The sequence below is a fragment of the Chiloscyllium plagiosum genome, chromosome 27, assembly GCF_004010195.1.
Source record: "Chiloscyllium plagiosum isolate BGI_BamShark_2017 chromosome 27, ASM401019v2, whole genome shotgun sequence".
Lineage (NCBI taxonomy): Eukaryota > Metazoa > Chordata > Chondrichthyes > Orectolobiformes > Hemiscylliidae > Chiloscyllium > Chiloscyllium plagiosum.
Genome location: NC_057736.1, coordinates 10,779,457 through 10,801,346, shown reverse-complemented (window position 1 = coordinate 10,801,346; position 21,890 = coordinate 10,779,457). Strand labels below are relative to the sequence as shown.

Sequence of the window (21,890 nt, the reverse complement as noted above, 5' to 3'; positions counted from 1 at the left end):
TAAACACAATTCATAATGGATAAAATAATTTAAAAAAGCACTTGTTCACAACAGCCCAATTAAATTTCATCACGGTTACCTTCAGAAACCTTTCCAGGACTAAAAATACTGACACCGGCTGAAAGAAATTTGTCTTCACACCAAATAAAAACCCTCTGAAAGTTCAAATTAAATCACAATAAAGTTATTTAAATGCCAAGGTTAAATATCATTAAGTATACTGCCTTGATCCTTACAGTAGCATTAGCTGCCCAGTCAAAATTAATCTGCGCCTCCAACATCTTAGACTGAGAAGAAAATCACCAAGCTTTCTCCACTGTTGGGTTCACAATTTTAAATTGAAATGAACATAGTCACATTTCCATGCTGCTTAGAAATATCGATCCCTGTAAGCTTCATGATTTCAAAAAGTGCAATTCTTTGTTTGGTACTCCCCCATCACAAGGTCAAGGTATATGCATTCAGTGTTTAATTTAAAATGACTCACTGTACTTCAAGTAAAGCACATGTATGTGTTGTGAAGATATGCTATCTGAAATATCAATTTGTATCATTGTGAGTTGGACAGGAATGTCCAGGAGATATCCCATGCATATAGGAGTAGCAATGTTGCATTCAGGTCAAAGCGAATTTCTCGAATGGAGTGACTGGATCTCAATACTTACAAAGAGGGGTTAGACGATCTAGTTAGTGGATGTGAAGTGTATTGGTTTTGAACAAAAGACAGCCAGAGAGAGCCAGCTACAGAGAGAACAACCTTTTCCATCTCTGGCTTTCTTTGAAACCTTCACATTCAGGTTTGTGAGCTGGAAACACATTCTGAGCCATGGCTGGAGTGTTCCGAAAGGAGGAGTCTAAATCTGCACCAGTGTCTCTGGAATAGAGACTTTAGCCAGCTCCAGATGATTCAGGGACAAAAGAGAAATAGTGCCACAGCTTATTTGGAAAGGGACTTTGGCTGCAAACTTACATTTGGACAATCTGTGAATAATTATTTCTAAATTTAACTGCTATTTTCCCAACGTTCTTTAATGATAATTCAAGCTTGTCTGTGTGTATAGCTGTCTGTGCATGTGTGAACATGTGTACATGTGTATGCATTTGTGTATGTGCATGTGTGTAACATGTATGTGTATTGTGTAATGTGTATTATGTGTAATAATTGCGTACATGTAATTTACGTGCATGTACATTTAAGTATCGTGTGTGCAAGTGTATGTTCGTGGGTGTATAGTTGGACATTTAGAACTCTCATTAATAATTTTTGCATCTTTGCTTCAGTGGGTTTTTATAATAAAACAAATTCAATGTTTGTTACTTTCAGAAACCTGGTGGATCTGTTATCACTACTGAGCTATATACAGTCTAATATGTATTCTTGGCAATATCAGCTTCTTTTTCATTGCAACTCTGTTAGAGCCAGTACAGGATTGGGACAATGAAAAGAATCAGTTCACACAGTCCCCAACAATGGAGAAGATAATTACTACAGCAAACTTTAAAAGGCATAATTTTAAAAAAGAGACATTGAATTATCAAAGACAAGATGACAAGTTCCCTTTCGTTCAGTTTGCTCTATCGCTGACAATGTTCACAGAAAAGAATGCTGGGAGATGCCAACTTTTAAAATCACATTAAAACATTCTAACAACAATGCAAACTTTCACTTATAATTTCCATCAGCTAAGAAACAAATTACAACACGGAATTGAATTGAAGAGTAAGTTTTCTAATTCCATATTTGAGGAAAATTGAAAAACTCTTAATATAACAGGATATCCTATTGTGTTAGAAGAGTTGTTTGAACTGAGGTAATTAGCAAAGACACAACAGAGGCTTCCTATTTTAGTGGCAGCTTTTTCTTCCCGATTATGAAAATAATATATTTTTAGTTCTAGAGCTCTGGCATCCTGAGCATCCCTGACATTAATTATTCCTTTGTTGCCTTTAACTGCCTTACCTCTAAATTCTGTTATACCCTCCTCTACCTCTCGGCCTCAAATTCCTCATTAAGACACTCCACTTCTATGACCAAGCTACAAGTCGCCTGCTCTGACACCTTCTAATTGTGTCTTGTTTTATTGATGCTCCATAATTTTGAAAACCTTTATTAAATCTCCCTTTAATTTTCTCTGCTCTGCAGAAGACAGTGGAATTAAAAATAGGCAAAGCTGCAAGTCACCTGCCAATTTGCTCAATGCCTTGGGATGTTTTATTACACCAAAGATGCTTCATAAATACAAATTGTTGTTGATTTAATACAGCATCCTGTCAGTGCCCGACGCGTTCAAACCAGCACTCAAAATGCTTTCAAATGCATTTACAGGTTTCATGTGAGAGAAATGACCATCATGTCCATTCAACAATATGATCACAGATTTTATCAGATTCCACAAATTGGAAGGCAGAGAATGTTCTCTGCTGGCCTGTTACACACATCACTGACTGCTTCTCATTCTGTGATAGAGTAATGTATTTTCTGACTGTTCTTGGAAGTATTGCCTGAAGCTGTGGTTACAGTGGTAGTAAAGTGGATTCAATGACAACTTGCTGATGGGAAGTGGATATGCCCTTGGAAAAACAAAATCCAGTGTTACGGAAAAGAAAGCAAAGACTGAGACTAATCAGATAACTTATTTCAAAATCTTGGACTACTCTCGGACAAGCAGTGCCCCTTTCTGTATTATAAGGATAAAGAAACCTAAAGGAATCAATAGTATTTTATGCCTGAGCTAATTAATTGGTCCTCCAGCTTTTCCCCTATAGCCCTGCAAATCTTCCCTTTTCAGGTCTCGGTTGAATTCCCTTTTGATGGCTGAGAATGAATCCATTTCCATCTCTCTCTCTCCCTCAGGCTGTGCATCCTCGATCATCATAATCCTTTGAGTGAAAGAAACTACTCCTTCCTTTTCTTCTCCAATTATCTTAAATCTTCATCTTCTGTTAATAAATGTCCCCTGGTGGTAAGAAATTCCCTTGTCTATTCATTTAAAACCCCTCATAGTTTTGAATCCCTCTATTAAATCTCATCTTAATTTTCTCTGCTCTAAGGAGGTTTGACACAGACGACAGTGGAATTTAAAATGAACAGAGATGGAAACACCTGCCAATGCCATAGTGTCCCACCCTGAGCCTGATCCTGTGGTACCGAGCTACACCCGGCTACTCCTCTCACATTGTTCATGTGGAGCGGTTCTTGCATGATCCCAGAACAATCTTCTGGGATTTGCTAATTGGGAAGCTCATCTACTGATCCAGCAAACAATGGACTGACCTGACAGGTCATCTTGTCTCTGTGGGGTTTGCACAATCTCCCTGGGTCTGTGAAGATTTCTTCTGGATGCTCCGGTTTCCTCCCACAGTCCAAAAGTATGCAGGTTAGGTGGATTGGCCGTAGGAAATGCAGGGATAGAGTAGGAGTGTGCATCTGGGGTGGGATGCTCTTTGTAGGGTCGGTGTGGACTGAATGGGCCGAATGGTCTGCTTTCACACATTGAAGGGATTCTATGATGAATCCTGATTATGTAAAAGGCAAAAGTAAAGTTGTCATAGTCCAACTCTCTTATCAGAGAGCGATAGTCAGTGGCAGTTTAACCTGAGAGTCACCATATTACAGGAAAGGAGTCCCGCAAGGTAACCTCAGCTGGCATGGGATTGGGCCCATACTGTTGGTATGGGCTGCACTCTGCAAACTGGCTATCCAGCCACCTGAGCTAACCAAGGACCCAAGCCTGCTCACTAAAACCAGCACAGAAGTAGTTTTTATTTCACCTAAATGTCACTTGGCTGACTGACCTGGAACTGAGTGAGATTAGTGACAGAAAACAGTTGTGTCACTGATTGATGTAATAGGGTAATGATACGTTTGTGTGGATGTTTGGAATCATCTTATTCCAGAACTACCTAGTTGGTAAACTTTAATCCACTGTTTAGATTGTAGATAAAAACATGGGCTTGATCCAAATCAAATTGTTGCTTCTTCATAAGTCTTCTTCATAAATATGCAACAGCTATTCATATTAATATATTTCATTGATCGAAAGACAGCTTTTGATAAGGGATAGTGGAACTGCTGCATCTGAAATGAGATAAATTTGGATTTTCTCCCAAAATTTGATTTCATCACTGACAGCAGAAGAACCCATTCAGATGAATATCTGGGGGTAGGAGATATTGTGAATAATGTTTTTATCTCTGGGTTGCCATATTAATAAAGGGGGTTGTGGTGGACTTATTCATCCTTCTTGGGTGACCAATTCATTTGGGCAAAATGCAAATTATGCAGAAGAAACACCATACACCCGTATTTAACTGGAACAGCCGCAATGAAAGACAGTCGAACACAGTCAATAAACATTGAAAGATGAACAAAGAGAAGAAACAATGGTTTCAATAACAGGCTGTTCAGCTACAGCTTTAGTTCAAATCATAAAGTAATCATTCTCTGCAACAAAGAAACAAAATGTATTTAATAATTGAAATCTGGTTGAAAAGAAGAGCCACTTTCATTCATGGACTTGCACCAAGGAAGAAGGTTCCCTTTGTATATGTATTCATTAGAGAGCTGTACCTTTGAAACAAGGCCTAATTAAGGTAGATATGGTACACTGTAGGAATATTTCTCATAAAAATATTAGGATCAACAAGGTGAACCCGGCAGTGGCTGAGAATGTTATCAGTCGGGTTTGAGGAAACTGCTGATATAGTTGCATTCCAGAAGCAGCTTCAGTCATGGTGAGCACGGCTTGATGCGGCTTAATGTTGTCTAGCTCAATCTGATGATTAAAAGCTCATTCTTCTCCAACCTGCTTCATCCCCCCATTGCTCAAACTCTCATTGATGCTCCAGACTCAATTATTCCAAGACTCTCCTGCCCACCTTCCATAAGCTTGAGCTCATCCAAAAGGCTGGTGCCTGTTTCCTTCCTCATTCCAAGCCTCATTCAGCCATCACTGTCATATCTTAGACATTCATTATCTGTAACTGCACTTAATTAACAATCATTTAGTGTTATTGGCTTTAAAGGGGCACACTTACAACTTAATAATAATAGTTTGTTTATGATGAAATATTCAACAACCATGTCTTTCAAAAGCATTGTGTAAGGAACTATTAAAATTCAGACACACAGGATAGATCCTGATATTGTGCCTGAGACTGTAAAACAGCTGAGAGCAAGAAAGTACCCATTTGACATATCTTTATATTTATTGACTTCAATGATTACACAAAGTCAAGATCAATGTTGAATGTTCTAATATCTCCCAAGTGCACTCCAAAACCATCCATCTACATGAAGGCACACTTCTCCAGCTATTTCTCTATAAAAAAAATGGTCTGAATGATGTGTCCACTTCAAAGAGCCATTATATAGTGATGCTGTTAGTTGCTTCCAATGGAATATTTATCCCTTTGAGATCCATCCTATGTTTCCTGACTGTCTCATTCAATTTTGGTTCCAATCTGTCTCCAATCCCAGTTCAGTAGTCAGTGAATTAGTACAAAGATTATTTCCTCTTTGTATTGAAGACCTACAGAAATGATTGGATTGAATATTGCCTCAATGTTTTATTCTTAATATCTAACACACTTTAAAGAATGGTGGAGATGTTATTGTCTGCTTTTAGGCAACCTAAATCTTTTCCTGTGAGGTTTTTTGGCTCCCCAGCACTTAGAGTCTGCTTCACTCTCCACGTTTATCCTCCACTATACCTCATAATCTTCTACAGCAGATGTTCCAATTTTCTTGTGGAGCAGTGGTAATATCCCTACCTCTGAGCTAAGAGACTGGGGCATGAGTCCCATCTGTTCCAGAGGTGTGTAGCAACATCTCTGAACAGGTTGATTAAAAAATGTGCATAATTTTCTACAAACCATTTTGTTAAACTGATGTGCAGCCTGTTGCTCAACAAATTCCTTCAAACTCAGCTTCATAAATTTTCATCAATGTATCATCTGCAAACCAAAGGAAACCATTAACATTTGGTTAGCCTTTTGAAGTGCTTCAGTTTATTGTGATTTATAAATATTTTAATGTCTCTCCTTTATTCTTAAGTAATGACTTCCTGACACTTTCCTTTACAAATTCAACACAAAAGGAAAGGCAGTAATGTATAAGTCACAAAATCTAGGGTTGGGCACTTATAATATTTCTTTATTTTATTAAGTTATTCAACTTTGCCTTTTCAACTTCTAAACCTCTCTGCAGAGCGTCTCCCCAAGGAGGGGAGGCTGTGAATCATTTAAATAGGAGAGGAGGTTATGAATAATTTCAGTAGGAGGGAGAGACTGTGCATTGATTCACTAACAGGCAAGACTGCATTATTTCAACGTGACTATGTTAGCAATTGATCTTTGAGCATTGCTTGAAGTCCCAATTCTGAAAAACTGTAGGATGACTGAGTTTTTCTTTCACCTGCGGTACTGAGAAGTGGTGTTTCTGTGGCACATACATATACTGGTAGATTGTATTGCAACATGGCGAAACTGATTTGCTTCAGCTGAATAATGTTCTGACTTTTACTTCTTTGAAAGTACAGTGTAGTTTGTTAGCATTTGTTAGGTCTGATCAAAGCAGTGCTGTAAGTCTAGAAGTACCGAGGTGAACATTTTAAAAATGCATTTGGTTAGATGTGGGTTGGGGAAGTGTAGGTAAAGCTAGGGCAGTGGATATAAGAAACACATTGGTTACTGTTTTGAGCCTTTGACCTCATATTTTCACCTTCAGGCAGAAGGATTGCTGTGTGCTGGGATAGAGTATGATCTCTTAACACATGGTGAACACTTCTAAGCCAATGCAGAAAATAGGTTAGAAATCTGAAATCAGTTGCCATAATTGACTTCTGTTTCTAAACTAATTCAACAGCAAATTTCAGAAAACGTACAGTTATAATCTCAGAACCTGTACCTGCTTAATTCTCTTCTCAGTGCTTTGGTTCGATAAAGGAGATAAATGAGTGGGGCAAGATATAGGGGAGTTTTCACTTTAAAATTATGCAGTTTAGACATTAACTGGTGTACAGTTAACCAGCCATAATTTACTGTGACAAGGCAATGAACAGTGGACACTGTTAGTAAGACTTGCCCTTGCTTGTTCAGTTTGCACATAAATTACAGCGAGCGTCAGGCCTCATTGTTATTTTGACAGTAAGTTATGGCCTGGATATTATTTGTTCACATAAGATTCCTTTGGCTCCTTTTTATAGTAAGCAGATTAGCATTTCTATTAAGACGGCAGAACAGCAAATTTCATACAAAAATGTTGACATTGGCGTAATATGAAATGTCAGTCCTGAGACACAAGATGAAATGACAATTAAAGAACAAGATTGTGCTCTGTGCCCTGTTTTAGCTCATATCTCTGCATACAGCTCACCTTAGCAAAGAGCTCAGCATCCAACCATCTCCCTTCTGCCAGTGCCCTCGGCTACATCCTGGCGTTGACCTGGTTGGGGCATGGCTCCTTGGAGTCAGAGCCGCACTTATACACCTCAGGAATCCATAGAAATGTTTTATTTTCAGGGTTCATAAAATACTCTGAGACATCCAGTTGGATCATTGGCTGTCCCTCCTTTCAGGATGACATCTCATCAGGGTCTCGTGTTTCTGCTGCGGGTCAACATGTGACTGAACAGACCAAATCTCGAAAAGCAAACCTTTGGACCCCTTTGGGCAGTATGTGCCATGAGGTAGTGAGACCTGGAGGACAGGATTATCTTCCTTCTCTTTCCCCGGTCAGCCAACACCCTGCCTTTTCAGTAAAACATCTGAACTCAAAGTGTGACACAGCTTAATGCTTCAATATTGACTTCACAACTAACACCTTCAAATATTAAATAGAAACAAAAGCTGCTGAAAATATTCAGGCAACATGTGTGAACTGAGAACCAGAATTGATCAACCTTTGTTAAGTTCAGCCTTTAAATAGTGCTTCCTCTCTCCAGAGGCATTTTCTGACTTGTGGAGCAGTTCTAGCATTTCTCATTTTTATTTCAGATTTCCAGCATCTGCAGTATTCTACTTTTGTATTAGACCTCAATACATTGTCTGATGTCTTATTACCTTGCTGTTTATGTGGAGATCGCTGTATGCTTCATTATTTGCAAAACAGCTTTGTTAATCTGGTTTAAAAACATCTAACAACAGAGGAGGCAGGAACCAAGCTACTTTCCATCTAAATGCTGAGTTGCACCCTTCAGCCTGTTACATTTTGACCTTGCCATTAAGGAATTCACCTTTAAGAATATCATTGACTCCATGTGTATAATATTGTGACTGTGCCTATCAATTAGTCTGCTGTGTGTTTCCAGGATGCATTCACAGAAATAAGATGGTTTTCTTAAATGTCTGCTTCATAATTTACAATGTGTGTTACTTGTTCTAAATAAACTATCTCTTCAAGTATGAATTTAATGTTTAGTTTCTCTATTTCCAATTAATCTTGTCATTTCTGCACAGTGACCAACTAGTAACTCCTGTTGGAAAAAAACAGACTTGAGATATCAAACAAGGATTTTTTTTCATCCGTGATGCTTTCACAGCAAAATCCCCAGAAGTGAAAAACCTTTTTCTGAGAGTGATTTGTTTCTTCACAAGAATACTATGCATTCATCTTTTTGTCTCTGTCTGCACCCTCTATCGGTGTCATTATCTTCTATCTCCTCTGTTGGTAGCTCTCCTTTGTGCCTGCTAACGACATGGGATTCTTTCTTAATCCGTGCTTCCAGGTTAAGGGTTCCTAGGTCGCCAGTATTTCTGACTATCTAAGAAAATTAGAATTGATACATTTATTATGGACGCAAACCCTTAAGTATCCTTTTTATACATTCCTTCCTTCCAAAGGAAATCTAGAGAAATTACATATTATTCTTTCTGTGCTGCTTTTGGGTCAAAGGTCAGCACACAGCCGATAGCCTTCAATATGGGCACTTTAAAAAATTAGCCTCAGAAGCTGGTCATGGTCATTGTTAGTGATGCATTTGGTACCTAAATACTGCAGATTGCAGAAAGCTGATGAGTATTTCCAGAGGAGAGTATTGAGGAATAATCTCTTCCTACCTCAACCCTGTAGAGGGCTACAGGTAGGGAGATCTTAGTTTCATTGCCAGGATATCAAACACAGGTTGGGCAGACTGAGGCTGGAAAATCTGGTCATGATCTGCATGTGTGCTTATAAGTAACCCACCTGGTGCCCTTTAATTTATTCCAATTGCAGGAACAATGGTGCACATCACTGACCATGAAGTGCCTTCAGATTGGTCCCTTCACATAGAGAGGATGCATACACGTTAGAGGATATACAGCACAGGTTCACTAGAAGAATACAGTAAAGCATGTTACACACGCAGTGTTACAACAAACTAACTTTATGTTTTCTGTGCATGCAGCTTGCAAACCCAAAACACATGGAGTTCCATAAAACCCTGAAGGAACTGCGGGTGCCGGAAATCAGCAATTGCTGGAAAAGCTCAGCAGGTCTGGCAGCATCTGTGGGACAGGATTCAGAGTTAACGTTTCGTGTCCAGTGATGCTCCTTCAGAAAATGGAGTTCTTATTGACAATTGAATAATCAATTGCTCATCTGTGATTGATTAACTCTGAGGGGAAATCGGCAGAAAAGAAGTCAGGAGCTGCTGGAAGCGATATGTGAGCTGACTAAGAGAGGTCAGAAAAACCCAGCAAGCTTCCTGAATAGCTTAGAGACATTAATGAGCTGGTGAGTGTTTTCCTAGAACTGGCCATAATATAAATTAGGGTGCTTTTGGTTAATTGGTTGAAAGGAATTCTGGAAAAGTACATTATCAGGACTATTATTGTCTGAGGGACAGAGTGTTCAAGGGAGAGTGCCTTGCTGAGAATCATCATTTAATGATGAATGATATTAGTGGATAGGATCGCTGGCCTCATCTGTACAAATAAACAGCAGCACAGGGTGGAATTGTGTAATGCCAGATCTGTGCAGGGAGAGATTGGAAAACTTGTGCCATGTACTTCGTTTCTTTGCTATGTCAATTACTTAAAATAAAATTTACCTTTTTATTTCAAGTACCCTTTGCCAGTTAATTGATGGTGTAATTTGCAATGGTCTGATTCTTATTACAGTAAAAGCTACAAAAAGTGGAATCTTGTTGGTAATGTCCTCTTTGGGGGTGATTTGGAAGCTTCAGTTCTTTTATTTTACAGCAAACACTAACCCCTGCACACGCCCCTCTCCCCCTCCCCACAGGGAACAGGGAACACAGCATCAGTTATTGTTCAAAGTTAAAAATCGCACAACACCAGGTTATAGTCCATGTCTGTAATTGCAATTATTCTGCTTTTGGTTTGTAATGATTGAGTCTTTGTCATCTGACCTTATTATGATTGTGTACATTGATCAGATCGTTGTCTCCATAGGGATGAGAGAATGAGAGCCCAGCAGTTGGTAACACACTGAAATGGAGGTGTTACCTGGGGGGGAGTTGTAGGTATTTTTTAATAAATCTGTTGGGAGATGTTATGACGTGGGTAGGATTCAAATCTGGGTCTCCTGACTCTGAGATAGGGACACTAACACTGCATCATAGGAGCCCTCACCTGGATGGTTTGAGTGATAAATTGTTCCTACTAAGAAGTAAAGTGACACAGTGGATCATTCCATTCCCATCTCTGCTCTGTTACGGTTGCACTATTTGTGTTCAAGTGGCTGTGAAGCAATAATTGTCAATCAGAGGTTATAAGCTTTCATTACATTAATCCCGTGTCTCTCTGCAATTTACCACAATTGGTCAGATGTTATTTATCAAGATATTCTTCCACACGTAATGGTGAAAATAACATTGCTTAGGAACGGAAGGAATGGTATCTCACTCTCTGTATGTGTTTTGCAGTTTCTATTCAAGTCCTACTTTTCCCCTCCTGTATTTGTTTTTGGTGTGGAGCATGAAGAAAGCGGTAACAGCTGCCTGCTTCATTAATGGGGAGTGAAAACACATTGATATATTTGTGTTTCAAACTGTTTTCCCTTCAAGGTTTTGCAACATGTGTGACTGGCATTGTGACTCCCCCATCTGCTCTGTGGATTCTTCACCCATGACTGACTTATAAATCCTCTGGCCCAGGTTTGGATAATGATCAGGGCTGGCTACAGACAACATAGTGGGCCCTCTGTTTACCCTTCTCAAAACTGTAACAAGTAAAACTAAGCAGAGTGGAGCGGTATTTTGGCACTGGATTACATGGAGGGAAGGGCAGTGAATTAGTTTTAAATTGATACTTATTATCATTGGATCCCTTGAGTTTCCATTCTTTGAAATCTGAGCTTTAACTGCAACCAATGATACTATATGTAGAGAAGCTCCTATCCAGGAATATTAGATAGCACAGCAGCATTGTCGTTTTCAGGTGCCCTCAAAGCTGTTCCACTATTCAGCAGGTTCATGGCTAATCCTTTATTTCAACCTCACTTCCACACCCTTTCCCAAAATTCCACAATTCCTTTAGTGCCCAAATGGCTGCTGATGTCAACTTTGGATATACTCAACAACTCATCTCCTTCCAAACTCGAGATCTCTGCTGCTCCAGGAGCAGGATCAAAGCGACAACACCACATGCAGGATCCCCAATTGAGTCACTCGCCCTCTTGACTTGGACCAATATATTACTGTTTCCTGTGTTGCTGAGTCAAAAATGTGAACCAACACCATCCCTTGCAACCTCTTCAATCCAGTTAATCTCAAGGCTGTTGAAATTCCCCAAAATGATACTCTGCGTTTTCTGTTCAGTTCCAGTGTTTGCCAGGCTGTTTCTTCCTTCATCTCTTTTGGATGATTGGTAGACTTAACCCTCCCAGCTCATGGGTGTTGTGCAGATAAGGTCTCTCAAGGACATGGATAGCACCAACCATACTCCCATCTGACCTGCTCTCAGTTATTTTACAGAAACATTCTCCAAGGCAATGCAGAGGAATTAATCTGAATGCAGCACCATCATCCTCTCTTCAGGGTGCAGAACACATCACCCCTCTAGCATGCAATGCATGCGGGAGCAAGAGATTTATCGATCAATGTGTAGAGTGCCTTTTCCATAGTCTGGACTGTGGTGTTGGCTACAGGCCATAATCTCGTTGCTGTCATCCTCCTTTGTCACTTTTATTTTATTTAAGAGATCAATGAGACACAAAATACAAAAGCATAAACAGTGTGGATGCTGGAATTCTGAATTAAAAACAGAAAACGCTGAAAATACTAGGCAACATGTTCTGAGAGGGAGCGAGAGGTAATATGGTCAGAAGCTTTTTGTTGGAACTGTACAATGTTATGAGGTGAAGCAGGTTTTAAGCACATCCACACGCAGGGTTAGGGCTAGGGGAAGAATAAAGAAGATCACAGCAGCACGGAATTGTTACGGTGTCGATAGAAGCCATTCGACCCATCATACCTACTAGGAAAGGACTGTCCTACTGTGGAAGGCATGAGGGATTAAATAATAAAAGCAATGATGGTGTGCAGCATAAAGAAATAATAATATAGAAGCAAAGGCTGTGTTTAGAAGAGGAGGAAATAACAAACTATCAGCTGCTGCTGGAACAGCATAAGGGACAATGTTCATTATCTGAAACTTTAATTTTCTGCCCACAGATGATTTTAGATTTGCTGAGTATTTCTACTAATGTCTTTTAAGTACAACTAAAAATTCAAACATTCAGCAGGAATGATTTTCTTTGAGTTTAGCTACAGTTTACAGAGTGAAAACTAAGATATTTAAGGCTCGATTAGTGAGCAGTTAATTCACTGTATCTTAACCATTCAAAGCCCATTGGACAAGATTAAGGTTCTGTGCACACATTGCAACATTTAATTCACAGCAGCACACATTAGAAGCAGGAATAATGGGCTGAATGGCCTCCATCTGTACTGTAAGACTTCTGTGATTAGACAATATTTATTTCACTAAATGTAAGGGCACGACAAAAATAACAAGGACATGAAAAGAACATCCAACCCTTGATTGTAGGAAGTTAGCACATACTTCTTTCACTTCTGACTGTGGGTCTGAGTCAAAACCATCCATTTGGGATAAAACTCAGTTCTCTGCTTCCTGTTGGGATTTTAGGGGGAATGGGTTTCATTGTGAACCCACAACAACAACAATGTAGATTCAGCACAAACCCACTGAGAAAGCTACACAAATAGGAGCCATTTTAAACAGGCTCAGTCAGAAGTCAATTGGGGTAATAATTTTTGTTCTTGAGCTTTAATGACCTGTTACTAGAGGGAATTTCTTATCCAATATGTGTCATTTTCCCTAATTTATTCTCAGCATGTGCGTGTTACTGACAGGACACTGCATTTATTGCCCTTGAGAAGGTGATGTGGGATCTCTGCTTTGAAACAAAGGTAAAGTCACCATAGTCTTACCAGACCACAGGGCTGCTCCCTCATTAGAGAGAGATGATCGATGATAGTTTAACCTGAGGGTCACCATGCCTCAGGTGGCCCCTTCACGAAAACCTCAGCCAGTGTGAGAATTGAACCCTAATTCTTGGCATCAAACACCAGTCATCCAGTTAACTGAACTAACCAACCCCCTGCTTTGAACATCAATAAGTGGCTGTTCCGGAGGATAGTTGGTGTGAGTCCGGAACCACATGTAGGTTAGACCAAGGATGACAGCTTCCTTATCTAAATGTTTTGAAGAAAAGTCCAAAGAACTGCAGGTGCTGGAATATCTTAAAAATAATAGAAATTTCTGGAGAAACTCAGCAAGTCTGGTGGCATCTATGGATAAAAAGCAGAGTTAATGTTTTAGGTCCAGTGACCCTTCTTTGGAATGATTCTGTTTTCTCTCCACAGATGCTGCCAGACCTGCTGAGTTTTCCCAGCAATTTCTGCTTTTATTTCTGATTTCCAGCTTTGGCAATTTTTTGGTCCTTTGTCTGCCGAACAGTTGTGCTGTCTCTCTGGGCTCCAATTCCACATATTGTTTGATTGTTCCCCCATCCTCAATTCCAGCCTTTTCCTCGCTATTCTCAATTCTGGACCTGAAACGATAACTCTGCTTTCTCTCCACAAATGGTGCTGGATCTGCTCAGTTTTTTTTTAAACAATAATCGTTATGGATATAGCATTTTAGTCTAGATTCATTGAACTGAATTTAAATTCCCCTGCTAGGATTTGAACTTGCTTCTCCACATCGTAAGCCCAGGCCTGTGGATTACCAGTCCAGTATCATAAGCACTGGACAGCCTTAAGATTCAGTAAGCAGTGCCTAATGTTGGGAAAAACTTCAAATTCCCCACTGATCAGCTTCCTCATTCTGAATACCAAACAAAATAAATTAAATTCAAAGCACAAACAGGTGACTCAGATTCAGGGCACTGTAAACATCACTGCATTCAAAAGTACAAGAGTAAGCAACATCAATGTCATGTCCACTGATGTGCAATGAAAATCCTTAGTTCACGTCAACATCAAGGAATTGATATAGAACAGGAATAAATCCAGCCCATTGTGTCTGTTTTTCAAACAAGCATCCTTACCTCGTGCCAATTTCCTGCTTTCCCTGAGTAGGCATTGACCACCCTCTGGGGAAGCGAATTCCACAGACTTAAGGCGCTCTGAGAGAAAGCTATTCTGCTTGTCTCAGTCTTAAATGTAAGACCCCTGATATTTCAAGTATGTCTGCCAATAAGGTAAGGCATCCTGACAGCATTCACCCTGTCAAGTGCCCCTTGGCAGTTGTGCTTATGTGTTGTCTCAGAATGTCCCTGGTGTGTTTCCAGAGATCTATCTCTTAGCTCCACTAACAGGTAAATGGGGAATGGCATATGCACCTTTAAGGGATGATTGAAGTCAACGTCCATGCTGTGTGTTCTGGAACAGCTGTTCACTAGATGTTGGGAGATACCATTGGGACAAATGCTAACCACTAAAATATTGCACAGCAATCTTTTAAGGCCAGTCCCAGTAGACAGATTCCAACCCCTTCATAAAGACGGTGTATTGCAATTAATCCAGGCTAAACCAACATTTTGGCTCACAAAATCCATCTTCATGACATAAACATTTATTGAAAACCTAAAGCATCTAGGGCGAATTACCAACAATCATTTAGGCACAGTTGTAATTCCACAAAAGCTAATTCATTGACATTAAGAGGATGTTACAATTTTCAAAGGCAGAAATGGAAGAAGATCTCCTATCTTACACTAATATGCAAAACTCAGTATCCTAACAAAGGGGTGATTTACCATACAGTGTAATCACATTCCAAGAGTTATCAGCAGTGTTTCAGATTGGAACAGCCTGTTCCACATGATGCAGCATCGAAATTGTGGAGAAAACTATTTCTCTGAAGAACCTAATGACATCTTGAGATTTGTGACTTTGGCAAAGCAATCTCTCAGTTTTTCAGAACGGTAGAAAGTGCTGATAAATAGTCAGCTAATCTTTTTCTCCCAGTGTGAAGCCAAGCATTTTCTATCACATGCATATTAGAAAAGGCCCTGCAAGAGTTTCCTGCTAATGTGGGCTGGAGTACTGCCTGCTGTCGTCAGTGGACTTATTTACAGGGTAGGGCAGTTTCAACAGCAGTGAGCATTGAGGACGAAGCTGAACAGTGTCATGGTGGTAGCAATTTGAAGATAGTTGGGTGAAACATTAAGGCAATTACAAGCATTTATAACATGCTGTGTAAATATCCCTAACATTGATGAAATACCAGAACAAAGTCACTCCCACGGCAATAGTTACCATATCAATTTCTTCAAGTTATTTACTGCCTCTGTTTCGAATGGCACCGCAGTTGACAACCAGACCCAAGCTCCCCCTTTAGCATCCAGAAACGACCTAGAGATGGGTTTCTGCTCAATCAAAGGCAGGAAGATCTCCTGGGAGGTGAACATTCACCTCTCTTTCTTTGAAGGATTAGTTGGTTGGAAATAGGGTCGGAGAGAGCTGATTTTCTGATCCATGATCCCATCGAGTGAGGGTGTCTCATGAACAGGTTTCATGGACCACTCACATGGATGTGTCTACTGCCTGCTTCAGCTGTTAAATGTTTGGATGTTGCTGCACTGACAGAGCTGCTGGACAATTTCAAACCTATTTCTCTAATTGGATTAGCGAGGTTGTTGAGTTTTCTTGTGCAACTGATTAAGAAAGATAGTTGCCTTCTGGGATCGAAATAAATCGAATACACCGGTTCCCTAAAATTATGAAATATTTTTAAATTCAATTCACAGCAGCTCAATTTACTTAATTTGCAATTCAGTAATCCACTTTTGTATTCATGCATTCATTCGCTTTCCTTTTAATAAAAAGTTTTGATCTTTCTTGCATACAGTGTGACAAATTTAATCAGAATTAATTTTATAAAAACAATGCCTGGAAGTTCCAAAGTGTCACTCAATGAAATAATAATACTTCTTACGCTGCAGTGCTCTTCTTTTGCAGTAAGAAAAAAATTAATAAGTAGCTATACTCATTGCCAGTGTTTCTGCATATCTGTGGCTCAGTTAGCAGAACTCTCGCCTCCAAGCTACAAGGTTTCTGGATTCAAATCCCAGGAGCTAGGTACACAATCAAGGTTGGTATGCCAGTGTATTACTGAGGGTGAGCTACACTATTGAACGTGCCAACTTTCAAAAGAGGCATTGACCTAAGTATGCTACCTGGACTGGAAGGTGTCAATTATAAGCAGAGGCTGGATAGGCTGGGTTTTTTTCCCTGGTGCATAGAAGACTGAAAGGTAAGCTTCTAAATCATAGCAGGCATAGATAAGGTAGATGGCCAAAGCTTTTCCTCAAGGTAGGAGAGTCTAGGTATAGGTTTAAAGTGAGAGGGGAGGGATAGAAAAGGGTCCAGAGGGGCAATTTGTTTTCACGCAGAGAGTGGTGAGTGTCTGCCAGAGATAGTATTGAAGGCGAGTACAACTTTGTGATTGAGAAAACATTTGGACAGGTACAAGGATGGGAAAGGTATGGAGGGAAATGGACCAAATGGGATAGATTAATTGTGAAAACTGGGTTGGCATGGACAAGTTGGGCCGAAGGACCTGTGTCCTTGCTGTAAATCTCTATGAATCTATGACTCCACCCGCCCTCTCAGGTAAGTGTAAAAGGATCCCAGATTCTTCCTTTGGAGAAGTGAAGGTGAATCACATCTGTTTGTCTGTCAATCAACATCTTTAAAATCCTTCTACTGGACAATAGACAATAGACAATAGGTGCAGGAGTAGGCCATTCAGCCCTTCGAGCCTGCACCGCCATTCAATATAATCATGGCTGATCATTCCTAATCAGTATCCTGTTCCTGCCTTATCTCCATAACCCTTGATTCCACTATCTTTGAGAGCTCTATCCAACTCTTTCTTAAATGAATCCAGAGAGTGGGCCTCCACTGCCCTCTGGGTTTGCTCTTGCATTGCTGTTTGGGAGGACCTTGATGTGCATAAACTGGCTGCTGTGCTTTTAACGAAGGACTGTGCTCCTAAAATACCAGTAATCAGGCTAGTAATTCAGAGCACCATGCTAACGTTCTGGGCACATGGGTTAAACTCCCAGCATGGTAGTTGGTGGGATTTGGATTTGATCGAAAATCTAGAATTGAAAAGTTAACTGAATGGTGAGCATGTGCGTACTGTTTGTAAAAACCCATCTGGTTCACTAATGCCTTCAGGCCATGGACAGGGTGAACAGAAAGCAGCTGTTCCTCTGAGTTGAAGGGTCAGTAACAAGACGGCATCATTTTAAAGTGAAAGGCAGGAGGTTTAGAGGGGGTTTGAAGAAACGCTTATTCCCCGAGGATGGTGGGAATCTGGCACACACTGTCTGGAAGCTTAGTTGAAGCAGGAAACCTTACAACCTTTAAAAATGTACTTGGGTGAGCATTTGCAAAATCACAAAATCCAAGTCCATGGGCCAAGTGCTGGAATGTGGGACTAATACAGTACGGTTGTCCCCCACGTCCCCGTGGGGGGATATCTTCCAGGACCTGTCACGGAAGCTCGAAACCGCGGATAGGAGCGAACCCATTTCAATGGGAAATGTACCTTCCCGGCAGCCTCCTGGTCCCTGGTTCCCTATAATATGTACGGGGTGTGGTAAACCGCAAAGAACAAAAATGCAGGAAACAATTCTGCAGATACAGGGCGTCTCCCTGTATATTTTTGACAATGCGGGGTGAAGGACCCCTTTTGTAGATTCTAATATTCTATATTTCATTGGCCGTAATGTGCTTTAAGATGACCTGTGATTGTGAAAGGCACTATATAAGTGTAATGTCTTTTCCATTTCCTTAATAATGTTCATTTGCTGAATATCAGCATGAGTGCATGTCCTTACTACTGAATATACAAGCCAGATGCAACTGCCCTTTACCAGACTTGTGTACTGGAATCGTTACAAACTGCTGATCAAATGTAACAGAGTGTAGATTTATTATGGGTGTTATATACCACAATGAAATTTTAAGCAATTTATTCAGGGCTAAGCGAGATGATGGTGAGCTGCCTTCTTGAACCATTGCTGTCCATTTGATGTAGGTGGACCCACAATGCCATTATAGCAAGGGATTTCCTAAATTTTGACCCAGCAACACTGAAGAAACAGAGATATATCTGTGCTAATGCAACCCAGCTGCTAAACCCTTAACAATTCTTTAAAAAAAGTCGATGTGCTGATATTTTTGATTCATGGTTATTAACACTTGAAGAGTAGGATAAAATTGCCAAAAGCTTTTCTGTAAGTGGCTATCCTGAGATAAGTTTAATTCATTATAACTTAAAGCAGGTCAGGCAGCATCTGAGGGGCAGGAGAATCAACATTTTGGGCATAAGCCCTTCATCAGGAATGAAAGGCTTTTTGCCCGAAACGTCAATTCTCCTGCTCCTCGGATGCTGCCTGACCTGCTGTGCTCTCCCAGCACCACACTCCCAACTCTGATCTCCAGCATCTGCAGCCCTCACTTTCACCTTCATTATAAATTATCTTAGACTTATTCACAAAATAACTTTGGATGAAGAAGGATATCCAGCTCATCTGAATTTATTCATCTAGAATAATCTAAATACTCTTCCTCTCTCGTAATTCTTTTTATAAATAATTCAAGAGTGCTTAAGCTCCATTTCTCTCAGGGGCTATTTAATGTACCTTCACTATATCTGTGGTGACAAACCTCCAGACCTTAGTTCTACATTCTCTTTAAAGATTAGCTGTACGGATTTCCTACGGGTGCTCCAGTTTCCTCCCACAGTCCAAAGATATGCAGGTTAGGTGAATTACCCATATTAAATTGTTCATAATGTCCAGGAATGTGTAGCTGGATTAGACATAGGAAATGCAGGGTAACAGGGATAGGGTAGGGGTTTGGGTCTGCGTGGGATGCTCTTTGTGGGTCAGTGTGCACTCAATGGGCCGAATGGCCTGCTTTGTCTCTGTAAGAATTTTATGATTTGAACCTGTGGCTCTCTAATTTAACATTATTTTCTGGGACTGCCTTTTCCTTGACACTGTACATGTCTTTTATTCATTGGATATGGGCAATGCTGGCTTGGAGAAGGGCAGTTAAGTGTCACATTGCTGTTGATTAGGAATCACATATGAGCCAGACCAGGTAAGGATGGCAGATTTCCTTCCCCCTAAATGACATTAGTGAATCCAATGGGTCTTTAACTATAATCAACTACAGTTACCATTAGACTAGTTTTTTATTGAACCCAAATTCCACCATCTACCCAGGTGTGCCCAGAATATAAGTCTGAGGCTCTGGATTAACATTACCATCCAGATGCCTCCATACATACCATGGTTTAAACATTAAGCATCAATCATATGGTTCTTCACTGCAGGGGCTTCAATGCTTCATGTCTCTCTTTTTTCGCGGTGACCTGAAATGGGCATAAAAATCAAGGTGTCCCCTAGCAACTATTCTCTTGCTCATCAATATACAACAACAACTTATCTACATAGTGCCTATAACATCATTAAATATCCCCAGCTGTGTCACAGGGGGCATTATGGTACAAAATATTGCTATGCTTGCTGACACCACATTGAGTGTAGGCTTTACTCTCCAGAAACAGGTCGAGGGGGTGGGGAACGTATGGGTTGAAGATGGAGAAGAATGGGTCAGGAGGGAAGAGAGTGTTGGGGGAGCTTTCTCCCATATGTCAACACTCCCCAGAATGTTCCATTTCTCCAGCTCACTCCCCTGACCATTCTTCTCACAGCTTGGGCTGTTCTGTCCCTCCACTATTCCTAGTCCCTTCGCCCCTCCTCCCCAAACCCCTTACCCCAATCCAGTATCTCCACCCAGACCTGTCTGAATCTTGTTTTAATACACTCCTGTTCTGGACACCTGGGCAGCGCAGACACAATCACACTGAGGGTCTGAACCATGTCCATGTTTCTATGTGACTGCACCTACACAGTTGCTCTGCAGTTCATGTGCCTGCAGATACTGCCTTTATTGAATGGTGTTTCCCTCTGGGATCTCTCATAACATAAGAATCTAGTTGAGCATAATGTTGAAAGGTATTGAAAGATCCAACAGACATTTATCACAGTTCACTATTATACACAAATATTACACTAACAGATAGACAGGTATCTGAACTAGGATTAGGTATTTGGTTACAGCAGAAGAACAATTTCTACTGACATTTCATGTTCCACGTGATCCTGAGTAAAATATTATCTGAGAATTTTAGACTATTAGGTCACGTATTAGGTAAGGTTAAGAGTCTTACCAGACCAGAGGGCTGTTCAATCATCAGAGAAAAATGACTGGTGATTGTTTAACCTGAGCATCACTAACATTTCAAGTTATAGTCCGATAGGTTTAATTGGAAGCACGAGCTTTCAGAGTGCTGTTCCTTCACCACCAGATGAAGGAGGAGTGCTTTGAAGAATTAAACCTGTTGGACTATAACCTGGTGTTGTGTGATTTTTAACTTTGTACACCCCAGTCCAACACCAGCATCTCCGAATCATTTTAGGTGAGGGGTGAGCTTGAGAAGGCACATACTATGATGCAGTGATAATATTATGTGCACATATCTTAAAGGTATACTGATATAATGACCATGAGAAATAACACAACACAGAACTCTGGATGACCACAAGTTTACACAGAAAATAGATCATAAGACCATAAGAAATAGGAACAGGAGTAGGCCATTTAGCTCTCAAGCCTGCTTCACCAGTTAATGGGATCATGACTGATCTAACAATCCACTTTCCTATATTTTCCCCATAATCCTCAATTCCCCTATTGATCAATAATCTATCTGTTTCAGCCCTAATTATACACAAGGACTCTGTCCCACAGCTCTTTGTGGCAATGGGTTCCAAAGACTTACTACCTTATAAGAGAAGAGATTCCTCCTCATCTCAGTCTTACCTTTGCGCCCTTTATCCTGAGACCATGCCCTCTGGTCCTAGAGTCTCCCATGAGGGGAAACACTCTCTCAGCATTGACCCTGTCAAGCCCCTTAAGAGTCCTATATGTTTCAATGAGATCACACCTCATTTTTCCAAACTCCAGTGAGTAGAGTCCCAACTTGTTTAACCTTTGTTCATGAGACAATCTCTCCAAACTGGAAATCATCCTAGTGTACCTTCTCCAAACTGCCTCAATTAAATGATATCTTTCCTTAAATAAGGGGACCAAAACTGCTCACAGTATCCAGATATGATCTCACCAGTAACTTGTATGTTTGCAGTAAGATTTCCCTGATCTTATCTCCCAAATTCTTGAAATAAGGGCCAACATTCCATTAGCCTTCTTACTTACCTGCTGCACCCAGTGTGTTAGATTAGATTAGATTTCCTACAGTATGGAAACAGGCTCTTCAGCCCAACAAGTCCACAATGACCCTCCGAAGAACAACCCATCCAGACCTATTCCCCT

The 21,890-nt window shown here is 40.4% G+C and overlaps 1 long non-coding RNA gene across 2 annotated transcripts in view; it reads left to right on the top strand.

The window, feature by feature from the left end:
* Nucleotides 1–10,101, top strand: part of LOC122563539 — a 68,408-nt gene extending 58,307 nt beyond the window's left edge. For both annotated transcript variants that reach the window (XR_006315633.1, XR_006315632.1), the window contains one exon: nucleotides 9,387–10,101. This is a non-coding gene — a long non-coding RNA (uncharacterized LOC122563539). The remainder of the gene's footprint in view (nucleotides 1–9,386) is intronic.
* Nucleotides 10,102–21,890: the final 11,789 nt, after the last annotated feature.